General features: G+C 40.7%; 1 long non-coding RNA gene across 1 annotated transcript; it reads left to right on the top strand.

Annotated features, from left to right (window-relative positions):
• The first annotated feature begins 257 nt into the window (after positions 1 to 257).
• Positions 258 to 13,391, top strand: LOC132828275 (uncharacterized). Its single transcript, XR_009646090.1, has 3 exons — positions 258 to 293; positions 812 to 884; positions 13,288 to 13,391. It is a non-coding gene; the product is annotated as an uncharacterized LOC132828275 (long non-coding RNA).
• The last annotated feature ends 1,136 nt before the right edge of the window (positions 13,392 to 14,527 follow it).

Raw genomic sequence — 14,527 nt, 5'->3', positions numbered from 1 at the left:
AACATGCGCCCTTGATCTGACTGAGAATTACTACCCTTCAACTTTAAGATCTTGACCATTTAATTGATGAAGAGACAGTGTGTTTGCTATGTAGGCTGCTGCTGCATACTGTAGGTGTGACATTGAGATACAGTACAGCGCACTATACCACCCATGAGTGGTGACTGCTGACCAACCATGACAAGCTGCTTGCCGTTCTGTCTGCTTTGAAAAGCAAAGTGAGACAGAAGTATTGTGAGCCTGTAAGCTCCAGCTGAGGGGGCAAGGTACAAAAAAAAGGCAGATCTACTAAGGTAAGAAAAATATGACCATCCATAGGTGCAAAGTGAATATGCACTAAGACAGTGAGCGAACACCTCAGATACTATTGGATCGGTTCATCAGCTGGGTTCCTGTGTCTGTGTATAAAAAGTGTCCTTGGCAGGAACATTCCAATTAAATGTACCAGGCATGCCAAAGTATAGCATTGAAGGGCAGAAGCACAATCTAAGTGGATTGGAGATGTGCCATATTGATGTGGTGAGGCTAATTCATGTCAGATGTCAACGTTCATGGGTGTGGGATGCATATGGCTGCTGCCCATGGAGTGTGCCCTGAGATATTATTGTCAGATGTCCAAAGTGGAGGTCTGGAGGAGCAAGCAGTGAACTCAAATCACCAGGTTTCGGCTCTGATTTTCAGGTTGGAATTTAACAACATATAGTTTTTGTGTGGACAGTGGGAGAATGGGTGGATGCATACTAATGAGGTAAGATTATTTAGTAATGAGGGCGATATTTAAGCTGTTAATTGATTTCTCATTGTTTATTAGTGAGAATCTCGGCTTGGCGTCAAGAAGGACCTGACTTGAAATCTCATCTGATTTTTCCAAATTTCTCACCCAGGTGGGTCTGGGAATATTCTTACTTGATTTTGTTTGTTAAATAATGTTTTAATCTGTTTAGTTATCAGTAAAACAAAACATTCCCCAGTTGTCTATCATGATCACTAATTAATTCCCACTTGGGTAACCCACATACACACACCCAAACAATTTATGTTGGCTGTTTACTCAATTATTTAGTTTGCCTTTGAATTCTCCAAGATGCTACACAAGTGTTTTCTGTAAAACTTGTTTCACTCAGATCACTCACATTCAAAGTTATATTGCTACTTAAACAGTGAATAGATATAAACTCCATGAGGGATACTAGATGCAGATAAGTCGGGATGTTACAATCAAGGATAGGTAAAGTGTTGGCTGTTGTTCTGCATTATACTATGAAAGTTATTTCATGGTAAGATGGCATGATGGTAATATAGATAGACTGCAGGCTGTTCAGGTTGGTACAGTGTGTATTTTACTGAAATATCTGCATTGTTATTGCCTCAGCTGTTCATGGCCATTGAGGCAATTCCAATAAGACCCCTGTATCTCTCCAGGTGGTGAGCTGTTCACCTCCTTTAGGGAGTTCTTTAGAGGATTCTTGTAGTTGCGTTATCTACAGGACAGCCCCATCTGCAGCACAAGGTTGTGCACAGCCCAGTCCAGAACAACCATCAGGGATACTGTGGCTTGAGAGTGCTGCAGAACACCCCTTCGCTATGGAGGCACTTAAAGTTTATCTTCTGTAGAATTAAAATCTGCTCAAGGACAGGACTCATTGTGCTATGGCTATCATTGTACATTCACTCATCTTCTAATGCTGTCAGAAGCTATATCTTCAATAGTTATCCCTTGTCCCTAAAGCCATCCTTTGAAGCATCAGTAAGCTTTGCACAGTCCGTCAGTGAGATACAGTCCTGAGTGAGTATATAATTCAGGGAATTGTGAGGCACTGTGGGAATTCAGTGCAAAGGGGAAGATGTGCTTTTGCATGTTTTTTTTGCTCAGCATTTGGAAGGTTTTTGGTAAAAGGATAAATTGAAGCCCAGATTCAGAGGCCCAGCACAAGAGTGACATCACAGGTAAACTGTAACTTCATTGATAGCTACAGATCTGACTATGTAATCTTGGTTACTTTCAGATTGAAGGTAAACAGAAATTGTACCCCAGGCTACAAACTAAAAGACCAGAATGAAAATGTTAAAATTCAAATTAAGAACTAAATAATTAAAATAGGGATGTTGTCCAGGCGATGGGTTGTACCTGCATGATATGGGAGCTGATGAACCCCATTGTGGTGCATAGTGACCACATTGTAGGAAGTATTGGTTACTTCATCAATTCTGAGCTGTAGTTGTGAACTGGAGTCTGAGTTTCGAACACTATGATACATCAGGGAGAGAGAGAGAGAGAGAGAGAGAGAGAGAGAGAGAGAGAGAGAGAGAGAGAGAGAGAGAAAGACCTGGATGCTATGTTTCAGGAGGCTATCACATCCCTCAGATTAACTGCCTCAGGTTTGGTCAGTAGTCAGAGACAGGAGCGATTGATTACCAACAAGGCATGAAGGGGGATCTAGGAGATAGTACTGAAGGAGCCTCGGCTTTTGAGCTTGTCGAACAGGTTCGAGATTCTGCTCTCTGTGTGGATGAGAGTTGGGGTTAGAGGAAGGATGAGAAAACTGACCATAGCATTGAGGTAAAGGGAGCCATTCAAGACGGGGGAGAACAGAGAAATGTGGTTGTAATGGGGGAATAGTATATTCAAGGAAATAGACATGGGTCTCTGTGGCCAGGATCAAGAGTCCTGCAGGCTATGCTGCCTGCATGGGACCCAGCTTCAGGGTCTCTCATCTGGGCTGTATAAGAACTTGGAGTGGGTGGGGAAAGATCAGTTATTATGGTCCAAATAGGTACCAATGACATAAATAGGAAGAGGTTCGAGGTTCTACTAAGGGAATATGAGCAGCTAGAGGCTAAAGTAAAAAGCAGAACCAAAAAGGTAATCATCTCCAGATTCTGCTGTACATCTCTATGACTCTATACTACCTAAGCCAGGAGCAAATTGGCAACAAGATTAGAGGTAAACGTGTGGTTCAAACATTGGTGCAGGAGAAATGGTTGGAGTAGGACATTGGCAGTTGGACTGGGGGAAAAGGGAGCTGTTCTGGTGGGACGGACTCCATCTGAATCATGCTGGGACTGAAGTCCTGATGAATCGCTTAACTAGGGCTGTGGGTAAAGCTTTAAACTAAGCCTGCTGGTTAGTGGGAGCACTTTTGAGTGGATGGATGGCTGCATTATTTATTTATGTTGTGGAGGAGCCGGTGTTGGATTGGGGTGGACAAAGTTTAAAAAAAAATCACAACGCCAGGTTATAGACAACAGGTTTATTTGGAAGCACTAGCTTTCGGAGCGCTGCACGTTCATCAGCGAACTAGTTCTCCTTCAGAACTCTGGGGTGAAGACTATCTGATCTTGGTGATTTATCAACCTTTAGGTCTTTCAACATCCCCAGCACCTTCTCCTTAGTGGTGGCCACTGCACTCACCTATGCCCCCGATTCTCTTGAAGTTCTGATGTGCTTCAAGAAGATGGCTAGATATTACTTCAGTGTGTGTGGAGAATAGATCCATCCAAGTAAAGATCATTTTCTGTCAGTTGAATTATCTGAAAAATTGAAGTATAAAAGCAAGAAAGTGAATATGCAGGACAAAAATGGATTCTGCAATAAAATCATGTATATAGTTTCACAATTTCACTGACTGCCTCACTCAAAGGGTGGCTGGGATTGTAAGTGCTTGACTGCGGGGTATGGATTCATTGATGAGTGAATGACTGACAGTGTACTGAATAAGTGGGTGAATGAATAAATGAGTAACTGACTCAGCCAGTAGGTGAGTGAGCTAGTTATTGATTGACTAGGGATGGTAGTTAGATGGATGAGTGACTAACTGGGAGATGGGGGCACAGGATGAGTGATTAATTGAGCATTTGAAAAGGTCTTGCATGAAAGATTAACAGGCAAAATGATAACTCATGGGTTTGCTTGATGCGTTAGCATTAACAAAGGATTGATTAAAGGCAGGGAGGAGAGAGTGGACATAAACAGAATTTTCAAATTCACAGTCAAGTTTGCCGGCAATGGATAGTGGGGGCCCACAAGGGTTACTGCTGGGCCATCAGCTAATTACTCTAATATTTTAAAATTTGCTACAATACAAAATTATGCAGAAAAGTAAGCTGTGGGGTGGTCATGAAGGGATGTAGACAGGTACAGCAATTGGTGAACAATGTGACAGAAGGATTGTACTGTAGGGAAGTTTAGTCAGCAGGACGTTTTTTAAAAAGGTGTGAAATCTATGAATGTTGTTGCCCACAGAGCTCCTGTACTTGTGCAAGTCATATGGAACGTTATCTTGCAGATGCAGCAAGCAATTAGGAAGGCAAATTGCATTTTGGCCTTTATTGCAAGGGCATTGGAGGTCAGGTAATTAGAAGTCTTGTTTCAATTGCACAGGTTTTTGGGGAACTGTAAAACATGGAGTGGGAGTGGCACAGTCTTGCAATAAGGGACTAATCATTTAGGACTGGGATGAGAAATTCTTCATTCAGAAGATTATGAATCTTTTGGGATACCCTTCCTTAGAAGATCCTTTGTTGAATACAATTAAGACTGGAATGGACAGACTTTTTTTTTGTCTTTCATGGAATCAAAGGACATAGGGGAGAGGTTAGAAACGGGATGGTTACTGGCTTACAGCTACTTTGGGGTAGGGGGATGGATGAGTGAATGTTTATGTGTGTGCCAGGGGTTGAATGTGAGAGGGATGGAGATCATGACTGGGAGACAGTGAGTGCAATTGAACAGACAGAATTCTCTTCTCTTCCTTCCCACCCCTTCCCCCAATTTAGGTGTGTATATTGTGACATACTTTATCTTTCTGAAATTTGGTCCCCCGAGAGAAACATTTCAATGTGCCCCATACCCACCTCCCCCACCATGAGAACATTTTGGGCAACTCTGCTACAATGCATGCTTTTTTAAGCTATTTCACACATTTGCAGTAAGTAATTTTTAAATCATATAGAAAAGCTGCCAATGTTTTGAAACTGAAGAACCTCTCACAAATCTAAAAACTAAGAACAATTTTCAAAACATTTCCTATTGGCAAAAATAAATTGCATAGACATGTTGCTTTGAACAATGAAGAACTGTGGCAAAACACCACAGAGACCTAACTAAAAATTAATGCTGTGCCAAGAAAGGAGATATTAGCAGAGGTGTTTAAAAAGAAGCAATTTACATTGGACCTTAAATGACAAGAACACAGCTGAGAAGTAATGGGGTTGTGGGAGGAAATTCTAGGTTATGGCATTGAGGTGTCTGACAACATATTCCCTTTTTTCATGCCTCAGTTGGCAATGTGGCTCAGGGTCTGAGGAACCTGAGAGCTCAGAGGTGTTGCGGAGATAGAGGGATATGAGACAGTCAAAGGATTTGAACAGGAGGATGAATTTTAAATTTAAGGATTTGGGAGCAATTGTAAGTCAGGATAGGACCTGTAGGAGAAAGTGAGGACTGCAGATCAGAGCTGACAATGTGTTGCTGGAAAAGGATGCTGCCTGACTTGCTGCGCTTTTCCAGCAACACATTTTCAGGATAGGACCTGTGTCAAGCTAATGCTACTTGGATTTGACAATGGCAGCAGAGTTTTGAAGGACTCTCAGAAGGTGGAGTGTAGAAGAGGGAGTGTGATGAGCTGGTGAGAAGAGCATTTAAACAAACAAATCTTGGAGTGACAAAGGCAGGATGAAGTTTTCATTGGCAGAAAGGCTGAAATTTCGATGACGGTCAATATTGCTTTGGAGGTGAAAGCTCCACTATTAGTAATTAAAGGATACGGTCTTAGAAGATTAGTTGAATATCAACTAGGATGACGAACCGACTGGTTCAGCCTTCAAACGTTTCCTGAGAGGGGTAGGGTTAGTGACAAGGATTGTGGTAGGGCTAATATCTGGCAATTTTGTCCCATGTTTAACTGGAGTAAATGGCAACTAACTAAGAATGGATGACAGACCATGTCACAACATAAAGATTATACAAAGATGTAGAGCAATTGTTCAGAGATAAAGTTAACTACCATTAGTGTACACACAGAAGCTATCCCTGATAAGTTAAATGATACCACCATAAAACTGCATATTGATGAAAAAAGGAGGGGGAGCGTGAATGGTTGGAGTGAAAAGTTCTGGATTTGAATGAATGAGGTTGAGAAAACAACAAAGAAAACTTACAGCCCAGGAACAGGCCCTTCTGCCCTCCAAGCCTGAGCCGATCCAAATCTACTGCCTAAACCTGTCGCCCAAATCTTAAAGATCTGTATCCCTCTGCTCCCCCCCTACTCATGCATCTATCCAGATACACCTTAAGTGAATCTACCGTGCCTGCCTCTACTACCTCTGCTGGCAACGCGTTCCAGGTACCTACCACCCTCTGTGTAAAGTACGTGCCATGTATATCCCCCTTAAACTTTTCACCTCTCACCTTGAGAGTGTGACCTCTCGTTATGGAATCCTTCACCCTGGGAAAAAGCTTATCTCTATCTACCCTGTCTATACCCTGTAAACCTCAATCAGGTTCCCCCCTCAATCTCCTTTCTTCTAATGAAAACAAACCTAACCTACTCAACCTCTCTTCATAGCTGGCATTTTCCATACCAGGCAACATCCTCATAAACCTTCTTTGCACCCTGTCCAAAGCATCCACATCCTTTTGGTAATGTGGCGACCAGAACTGTACACTTTATTCTAAATGCGGCCAAACCAACGTTGTGTACAATTTTAACATGACCTGCCAGCTCTTATGCTCAATATGCCGTCCAATGAAGGCAAGCAAAGCATATGCCTTCTTGACCACTCTATTCACCTGTGCAGCAATCTTCAGGGTACAATGGTTCTGAACTCCCAAATCAAAAGTAGCCATGGCTAGAAATATTTTGGCTGTAATCTGATAAAGGCACCAGTAAGTTGGGTCATACTGTGCTGAAGGAATGGTCTCGGTTGCTGTGGCTAACCATGTCAAAGGCTTCATTGTGGTTAATGAGAAAACAGAGGCAGGGTCATTGGCCTAGGCACACAGAATACCATAGGACCATCGGTCTGCTATTAGGGAAAGAAAACTGGTTAAAGAGATTTAATAAGGCATTTTAGAGCCAAGGGCGCAGAACTGAGAGAGTGTAATACAACTAAAATCTACAACAATAATGTACTATGAAAAGTTTTTGAAACTGAATTATTGTATATATTTCAGTCGAAAAGCATCATAATGCAGTAAATTGCTCCAAATTACAATATCTTATCACCACTAAATTGTACCTTTTGCCTGTATACTGGGTAAGAATACTTCAAAGCACTCTAATGCCTCAGTTTGTGTTTTTATTGGATGCATCTCATTTTATTTCAACATTCTCTGTAAAGAAACTCTTTGGCATAATTCCTACCTGATACTCAACACAAGGCATCACTGCTGCAGCTGTGCAGGGTACAGGACGTGGAGGGAAACAAACATCACAACAGACAAAGCAGATAATGAATTAGTTCACTGTTGATGTTCCAGCCCATTGCAATAGCCAATGTTTAGAATGAATAGTTAGAAAGAATTACAATGCTGGTGTATTCAGATTACATCATAAAAGCTGGTACAGTTTATATCTACGAATTGACAGTCAGTGTTATCCAGCTATCTTTAACTCACTGGTGCCCATCTAGTTAATTGTACATTAGAATTAGTTATATTTCTATTTTAAAACTACTGTTATCAGCCGTTATGAAGAGCTATAAAAAGTGCTATTCTAACCTTTTGGCAAATGATCACAGAGCACCTAGACGAAATAAAACAAAAGCAGTGGCAATATATAAATGGAGACATGCAGGGAGATAGTGGCTTTGCAAATGATATTTCAGGAACTTCTCATGTGTTACCACAACATGGTCAGAATGGTTTTGTTTTTACTGGCTAAAACTTCATTAAGAAAATTTAAATTTAATAATATTATCCTAAACACACATTGACAACTGATTATTGTTCTTTGCTAATTTGCAACCGAACAGATATATTATTCTGTGAACTGGCTTTGGCAGAAAGGGAATATATGCAGGAATCTGACTTTGGATGAGGGGCTTAAGTTAATGTTGCAAATTTTTTTGACAGTTAATTTAATCAAAATCATCATTCACAGTCAATATCTGACAGCAGGAAGCACAGGGATTTATGTTAAACATTACTTCAGCATGAAGGCGTTCAGTAGGAAACCTTCCATTAGATCATTAATTCTGACTTTTATACTGTATCACTGGCCAGAAAAGCAGCTGGTGGGAGGATAACACTTACAAATGCCTGCCTAATTATTTAGAAACTATAATAAACACTGTCACAAATGTTATTTAATGTCATGAGATTGAGCTATAAGGCAGAACACATTTCAAAAATGAATCAATCAATTCTAGGGCATTGTACAACATCTGTACAAACCTTTCACATTGCCTTTTAATGTGATAGCCATATCAAAGGATAAACATAGATGAGGTAGGTCACATGAGACAATTTAGTTTTTTCTATCTAGAAGGACCAAACCTTCATTGCAGCATTGAGCCTTTATAAAATGCTCCCAATGTTTTTATTTTCATGTGACCTGGCAACTTATTCCAATTCCTTGTGCTGATGGACTCTGAAGGTTAAGTTACTGTCACCCAACATAAATTTCATTGTTTCTAACTAAATTTCTATGTTCCCCTTTTCTTACTATCACAATTTAATTTGAAATAATTCTACTATGTTTAACTGTGGCTGGGGTCTGTTGTAACACTTACACCACTCAGTTAGAATAGCATGGGTCCACATCTCACTGGTGTCCTGGCCAATATTCATCCTGAAACAATGCCCACAAAACTGATTAACTGGTCATTTACCTCCGTGTTGTTTCTGGACTTCCTCTGTGCAAATTGCCCATGGCATGTTCCTGAGTTGTAACAGTGACTATGTGGCAAAATATCTCATTGGCTGTGAAGCAATTTGTAACATCCTGAAGTCACACAAGACATTGTAAAAAATAAAATTTATTTTACATAAGAATTGGATCATGAACCAAAAACTAAAGTCCCAAAGATAAAAAAAAGGATAGTTTCCTTTTCAAATCTACTTGCTTTTAGATGTTGGAAGAATTGTTGCATTGTCCCAGTGATTTTAATCTCAGTTGTCTTGAAGAGTTTTGTTTTAAATTGTCCAACAGGGAAAGAATCAGTTGGCCACTACATAGAAAGAAAAACCAGACAGGTACAAAGGGGAAGAGTAAGTAGTTCAGAGCCAAAGCTGAACAGGAATGAACAGAGAGAAGCCTGGGAAGGTAAGAGATTATAAAAATTTACCTCATTGATTTGGGGCTGGCACTTCAGGACCAGAGCTGAATGGGAGCAAGCAGAGAGCAGTCTGGGAAAGTAAGAGAGTTTGATTCAAAATGGTTTTGAATGAGGAGAAACTGATAAGTATTATCACAGGAGGGCTATGATTTGATTGGCTAATAAGAGATCTGCTAAATTTGAATTTGTGTTAAGTTGAATCTTGGTTGCAACTTATTGGTTACAACTAATTTATTGGTTACAAATTGCATAAACAGAAGTACAAAAACAGTTAAAATTTAAAAAGCTAAATTCAAAACTAATTACATAAAACAAGGATGGAGAGTCAGGTGATGTATTGTTTCTGCATGTTGTGGGAGCTGGTGTTGTTGTTGTTCCCAGTGACCGTGTTTGTAGTAAATATTGGTTGTTGGAAGAACTCTCGATCAGAGTTGATGAGCTGGACTCTGAGCTTCAAATATTGTGCCCTTTATGGAAGGGGGTGGAAGAGTTACCTGGATGCTGTGTTTCAGGAGACAGTCACATCCCTTAGGCTAATAAACTCAAATTCAGCCAGTGGTCAGGGACAAGAGGGTGTGGCTATGAGTGAGACAGGGAAAGGGAGAGTGGAAGGAGCTTGAGCCTCTGTCCTTGTCCATACGGTTCAAGTGTGTTACTCCCTGTATGGACGGGAATGGGGACTGAGGGAGGATGAGCCAACTGACTGCAGCATCGTGGTACAAGGAGCAATTCAAGTTGGGGCAAAGAAGGGAGTGTTGGTGCTGGAAAGCACAGCATCTGAGGAGCAGGAGAATCAATGTTTCAGGCATAGGCCCTTCATCAGGAATGAGAGCTCAGCATCTCCAACATCTGCAGTCCTCACTTTCTTCAGGGGGAGAGCAGGAAAATGTTATTGTAATTGGGGATAGTATAGTTAGAGGCATAGACACTGTTCCCTGTGACCAGGATCAAAAGTCCCAAAGGTTGTGTTGCCTGTCTGTTGCTCAGATAGGGAATATCTCATCTGGGCTGCAGAGGAACTTGAATTGGGAGGATAAAGATCCAGCGGTCATGGTCCACGTAGGTACCAATGATACAGATAAAACGAAGGCAGAGATTCTGCGAAGGGAGTATAAACAGCTAGGAGCTAGATTAGAAAGCAGAACCAGAAAGGTAATAATCTCTGGATTACTACCTGAGCCATGAGCTAATTGGCACAGGGTCAATTAGATTAAGCAGGTAAACGATAGTTGAAGAGATAGCAGGGGCATTAGTGGTGATCTTTCAGGAATCACAAGAATTAGGAAGGGTCCCAGAGGACTGGAAAATCACTAACATGACATTTCTGTTCAAAAAGGGAATAAGGCAAAGAATGGAAAATTACTGATTGATTAGTCTAACCTCAATCGTGGGTAAGAACCTGGAATCCATTGCGAAGGATGAGATTTCTGAATACTTGAAGTGTATGGTAAAATAGGGCAAAGTCAGCATGGTTTCATCAAGGGGAGGTCATGTCTGACAAATCTGTTAGAAATCTTTGAGGAAGTAATGAGCAAGTTAAACCAAAGAGTGCCAAAGGATGTTATCTACCTGGGTTTCAAGAAGGCCTTTGACAAGCTGCCGCACAGGAGGCTGCTGAATAAGATAAGGGCCATGGTGTCAGAGGCAAGGTGCTAGCATGGATAGAAGACCTTTTAGAATGGAGATGAGGAGAAATGTCTTCAGCTAAAGAGTGGTGAATCTATGGAATTCATTACCACAGAAGGCTGTGGAGGCCATATCATTAAGTATATTTAAGACTGAGATAAATAGGTTCTTGAGTATCAAGGGTTATGGGGAGAAAGCGGACAATGGGGTTGAGAAACTTCCCAGCCAGATTGAGTGGCAGAGCAGACTGGATAGGCTGAATGGCTTAATTTCTGCTCCTATGGCTAGTGGTGCTATAGTCTCATGGAAAATCTTCCAGTCAATTACTTAAACTAATACTTCACTCATAAATGTCTTCTCTCTGTGCTCAATTATATTTACATTATGATGCTAAGACTACAGTAAATTTATTATACATATTTTGTATTTAATTCTTGTGATAAGCTGAGACTCAGCAAATTTTGTTTTCAATGTTTTTGAGGTATTTCAGTGTTAAGTGAACGCTCACACATACACTCCCACACGCAACCTCTCACAGACTTATACCACTTTACATTCACGCTCACACACATACATACACGGTGTCACAGACACTCTTTACCCCTCCTTCTCTCCCCCCTGCCCCTATCCCCACATCCCACACACATACACATATAAGTTTGTGGGGTGAATCAGTACTTGCAGAATTTCTTTTTACGTTGCTCAAAAACTGCATGAATCCATGTAAGATTCTGTAAATCCATTTTTTAAATTAGAATTAGTCTGACCATTGTGGCACAGACAGCATCACACAGGGAAGCTCATACATTCAATACATTATCTGGGCCGACATGACACCATTTGTTAAAGTTCACTTGAGAATGTTTGTGATTTACATATGAAAGAACTCAAACCAACATAGTCATTCTAAAAGGTGAGAGATTTAACAAACAATCCAGGTCTTCTTCAATATTTAATTTCAGTTACGTCACACTGTAAATTTTTGCTATAAAGTCTGTGTCTTATAATCTTATTCTCCACAACCACCTGATGAAGGAGCAGCGCTCTGAAAGCTTGTGCTTCCAAATAAACCTGTTGACTATAACCTGGTGTTGTGTGATTTTTAACTAGGGATTTCAGATTAGTGTAAAAAATGAGGTCTGCAGATGCTGGAGATCACAGTTGAAAATGTGTTGCTGGTTAAAGCACAGCAGGTTAGGCAGCATCCAAGGAATAGGAAATTCGACGTTTCGGGCATAAGCCCTTCATCAGGAATGAGGAGAGTGTGCCAAGCAGGCTAAGATAAAAGGTAGGGAGGAGGGACTTGGGGGAGGGGCGATGAAGATGTGATAGGTGGAAGGAGGTCAAGGTGAGGGTGATAGGCTGGAGTGGGGGTGGGGGCGGAGAGGTTAGGAAGAAGATTGCAGGTGAGGAAGGCGGTGCTGAGTTTGAGAGATTTGACTGAGACAAGGTGGGGGGAGGGGAAATGAGGAAACTGGAGAAATCTGAGTTTCTCCAGTTTCCTCATTTCCCCTCCCCCCACCTTGTCTCAGTCGGTTCCCTCAACTCAGCACCGCCCTCCTAACCTGCAATCTTCTTCCTGACCTCTCCGCCCCCACCCCCACTCCAGCCTATCACCCTCACCTTGACCTCCTTCCACCTATCACATCTCCATCGCCCCTCCCCCAAGTCCCTCCTCCCTACCTTTTATCTTAGCCTGCTTGGCACACTCTCCTCATTCCTGATGAAGGGCTTATGCCTGAAACGTCGAATTTCCTGTTCCTTGGATGCTGCCTAACCTGCTGTGCTTTAACCAGCAACACATTTTCAACATTTCAGATTAGTCACAATCTCACTGAATGGCGCTGCAGTCTTTATAAGATGAGTAGCCTTCCATTGCTCATACATCATATGGTCTTGAGATACCTTCAGAAAAGGCACAAAGAAAAGGTAACACTAGTATTCCAGGTTGTAATTGGCTTCTGGCATATTTTTGGGTAAAAGGCAACCATTGTGTAACATTGCAAGACTTCCCCGAAACTAGGTCTTTGTCCACATTTCAACTAAGTTGCAAAGTTTTGCACACCCTCAGCAATAGTTCCCCAGTTACTGCAAAAGAAATTAGGTCATCAATGATGATCAGCGAGGAGGCAATGGGGGAAACTAAGGTAGGATGGCAGCAACCTTCAATAGAATACAAAGGTTGAACATAATATTAATCTAATTCTTGCATCATTTTTATATGACTTATATTGATGGTGTCATGAAGATGTGGTCATGTCAAATATTAATATTTTATTTCATTTGCTAGAGACAGACATCAACATTTTTAAAATGGCAATTTTACTGAAAGATAGACAATGACTTAAAATGGCTGCCATTGTTTGAAATTTCACTTTTCAGTTCATTGGGATGAAGATACAGAGTCTATGGAGATATCACCAGCCATAATAAACTCCCGAGGAATATGAAACTCACCATCACCATGAGCTTTAAGCTTCTACAATTCAACTGTTGGAAACAGGTCATTAAATCTAAACACTTTATCATATGATAAAGACCTTTCTGTATGTTCTGAGCACATAGACCTTTGTCGGAAGACAGCCAGCAACTAGTGAGAGAAAGCAGTTGCTCTGTGGCTCTCTCTCCGTCATTCACTTCCTCTAAGTAGGTGCCCTATCTGTTACAGCTTGATTGTGCCACAATTCAGAGAGAATTTTAAAGAAAGATTATTGTTTTACAGCAATGCTTCCAGGAAAAGAATAAGAAAAAAATCAGTTACCACTTTAACTTATCAGATGAGAACTCAAAATGTTTGAATAACTACTGCCAGTCAAGACAGCAAGTTGTAAACTCTTTTGTTTATGCTATTACAGACTTTAACTTGGCCAAATCTAACCTCCTCCATTCTGTAATTTGTACTTTCCATGTGTGGTTCAAGTATGTGCGTGTGCAGGATTGCAGAAACTGGGATTTTTAAAAACATCTTTAGTACTTTTCCTAGTGGTTTTTAGTAAAATAAAACTAACATCTTATTTGTTTAACTCAAGAAAACCTGTCTGGCTAGTACTTCATGATCAACAGATTAAATAGTTAAGTACACAATGGATTGGCAAATACAGCATTTAAACAAATCAGAAACTTTTGGTACAATTAAATGTGAAGTGGGGAGAAGTAGGGAGATCATCTAGCCCTCCTCACATGACCATTAAGGCGAGGAATGGATGTTATCAGTGGATAGCAGGAATCTTCATCGAATCTAGATTACTCTTGACTAAAGTGTTTAATCAACAGTAATAATCATTCAATACTGAATTATTTTTGTGAAAGATTGGATGGATTGGTGTTTTACCAGGATCAGACTGAGTTATTGGAATCATAGAAAGGTGCAGGCAGACTGTTCTAAATTATCCAATAACGATTGTTTTTAAAAAGATTTGTAGGCTTTTAGGATCGTTCAATGTATGAACTCTCAAACCTAGTTTAGGTAATTTCTAAACAAACTGTATAGAAATGTTATCACACATCACTGGAGCAGGTGGGACTTAAACACAGGTCTCCTGACTGAGAGGTAAGGACACTGTCACTGGGTCATGGGTGACTTACATAAGCTGAAGACTGTACAGCTTATGCTTGATCCAAA

The sequence above is a fragment of the Hemiscyllium ocellatum genome, chromosome 26, assembly GCF_020745735.1.
Source record: "Hemiscyllium ocellatum isolate sHemOce1 chromosome 26, sHemOce1.pat.X.cur, whole genome shotgun sequence".
NCBI lineage: Eukaryota > Metazoa > Chordata > Chondrichthyes > Orectolobiformes > Hemiscylliidae > Hemiscyllium > Hemiscyllium ocellatum.
This window is presented reverse-complemented; position numbering and strand designations above follow the sequence as displayed.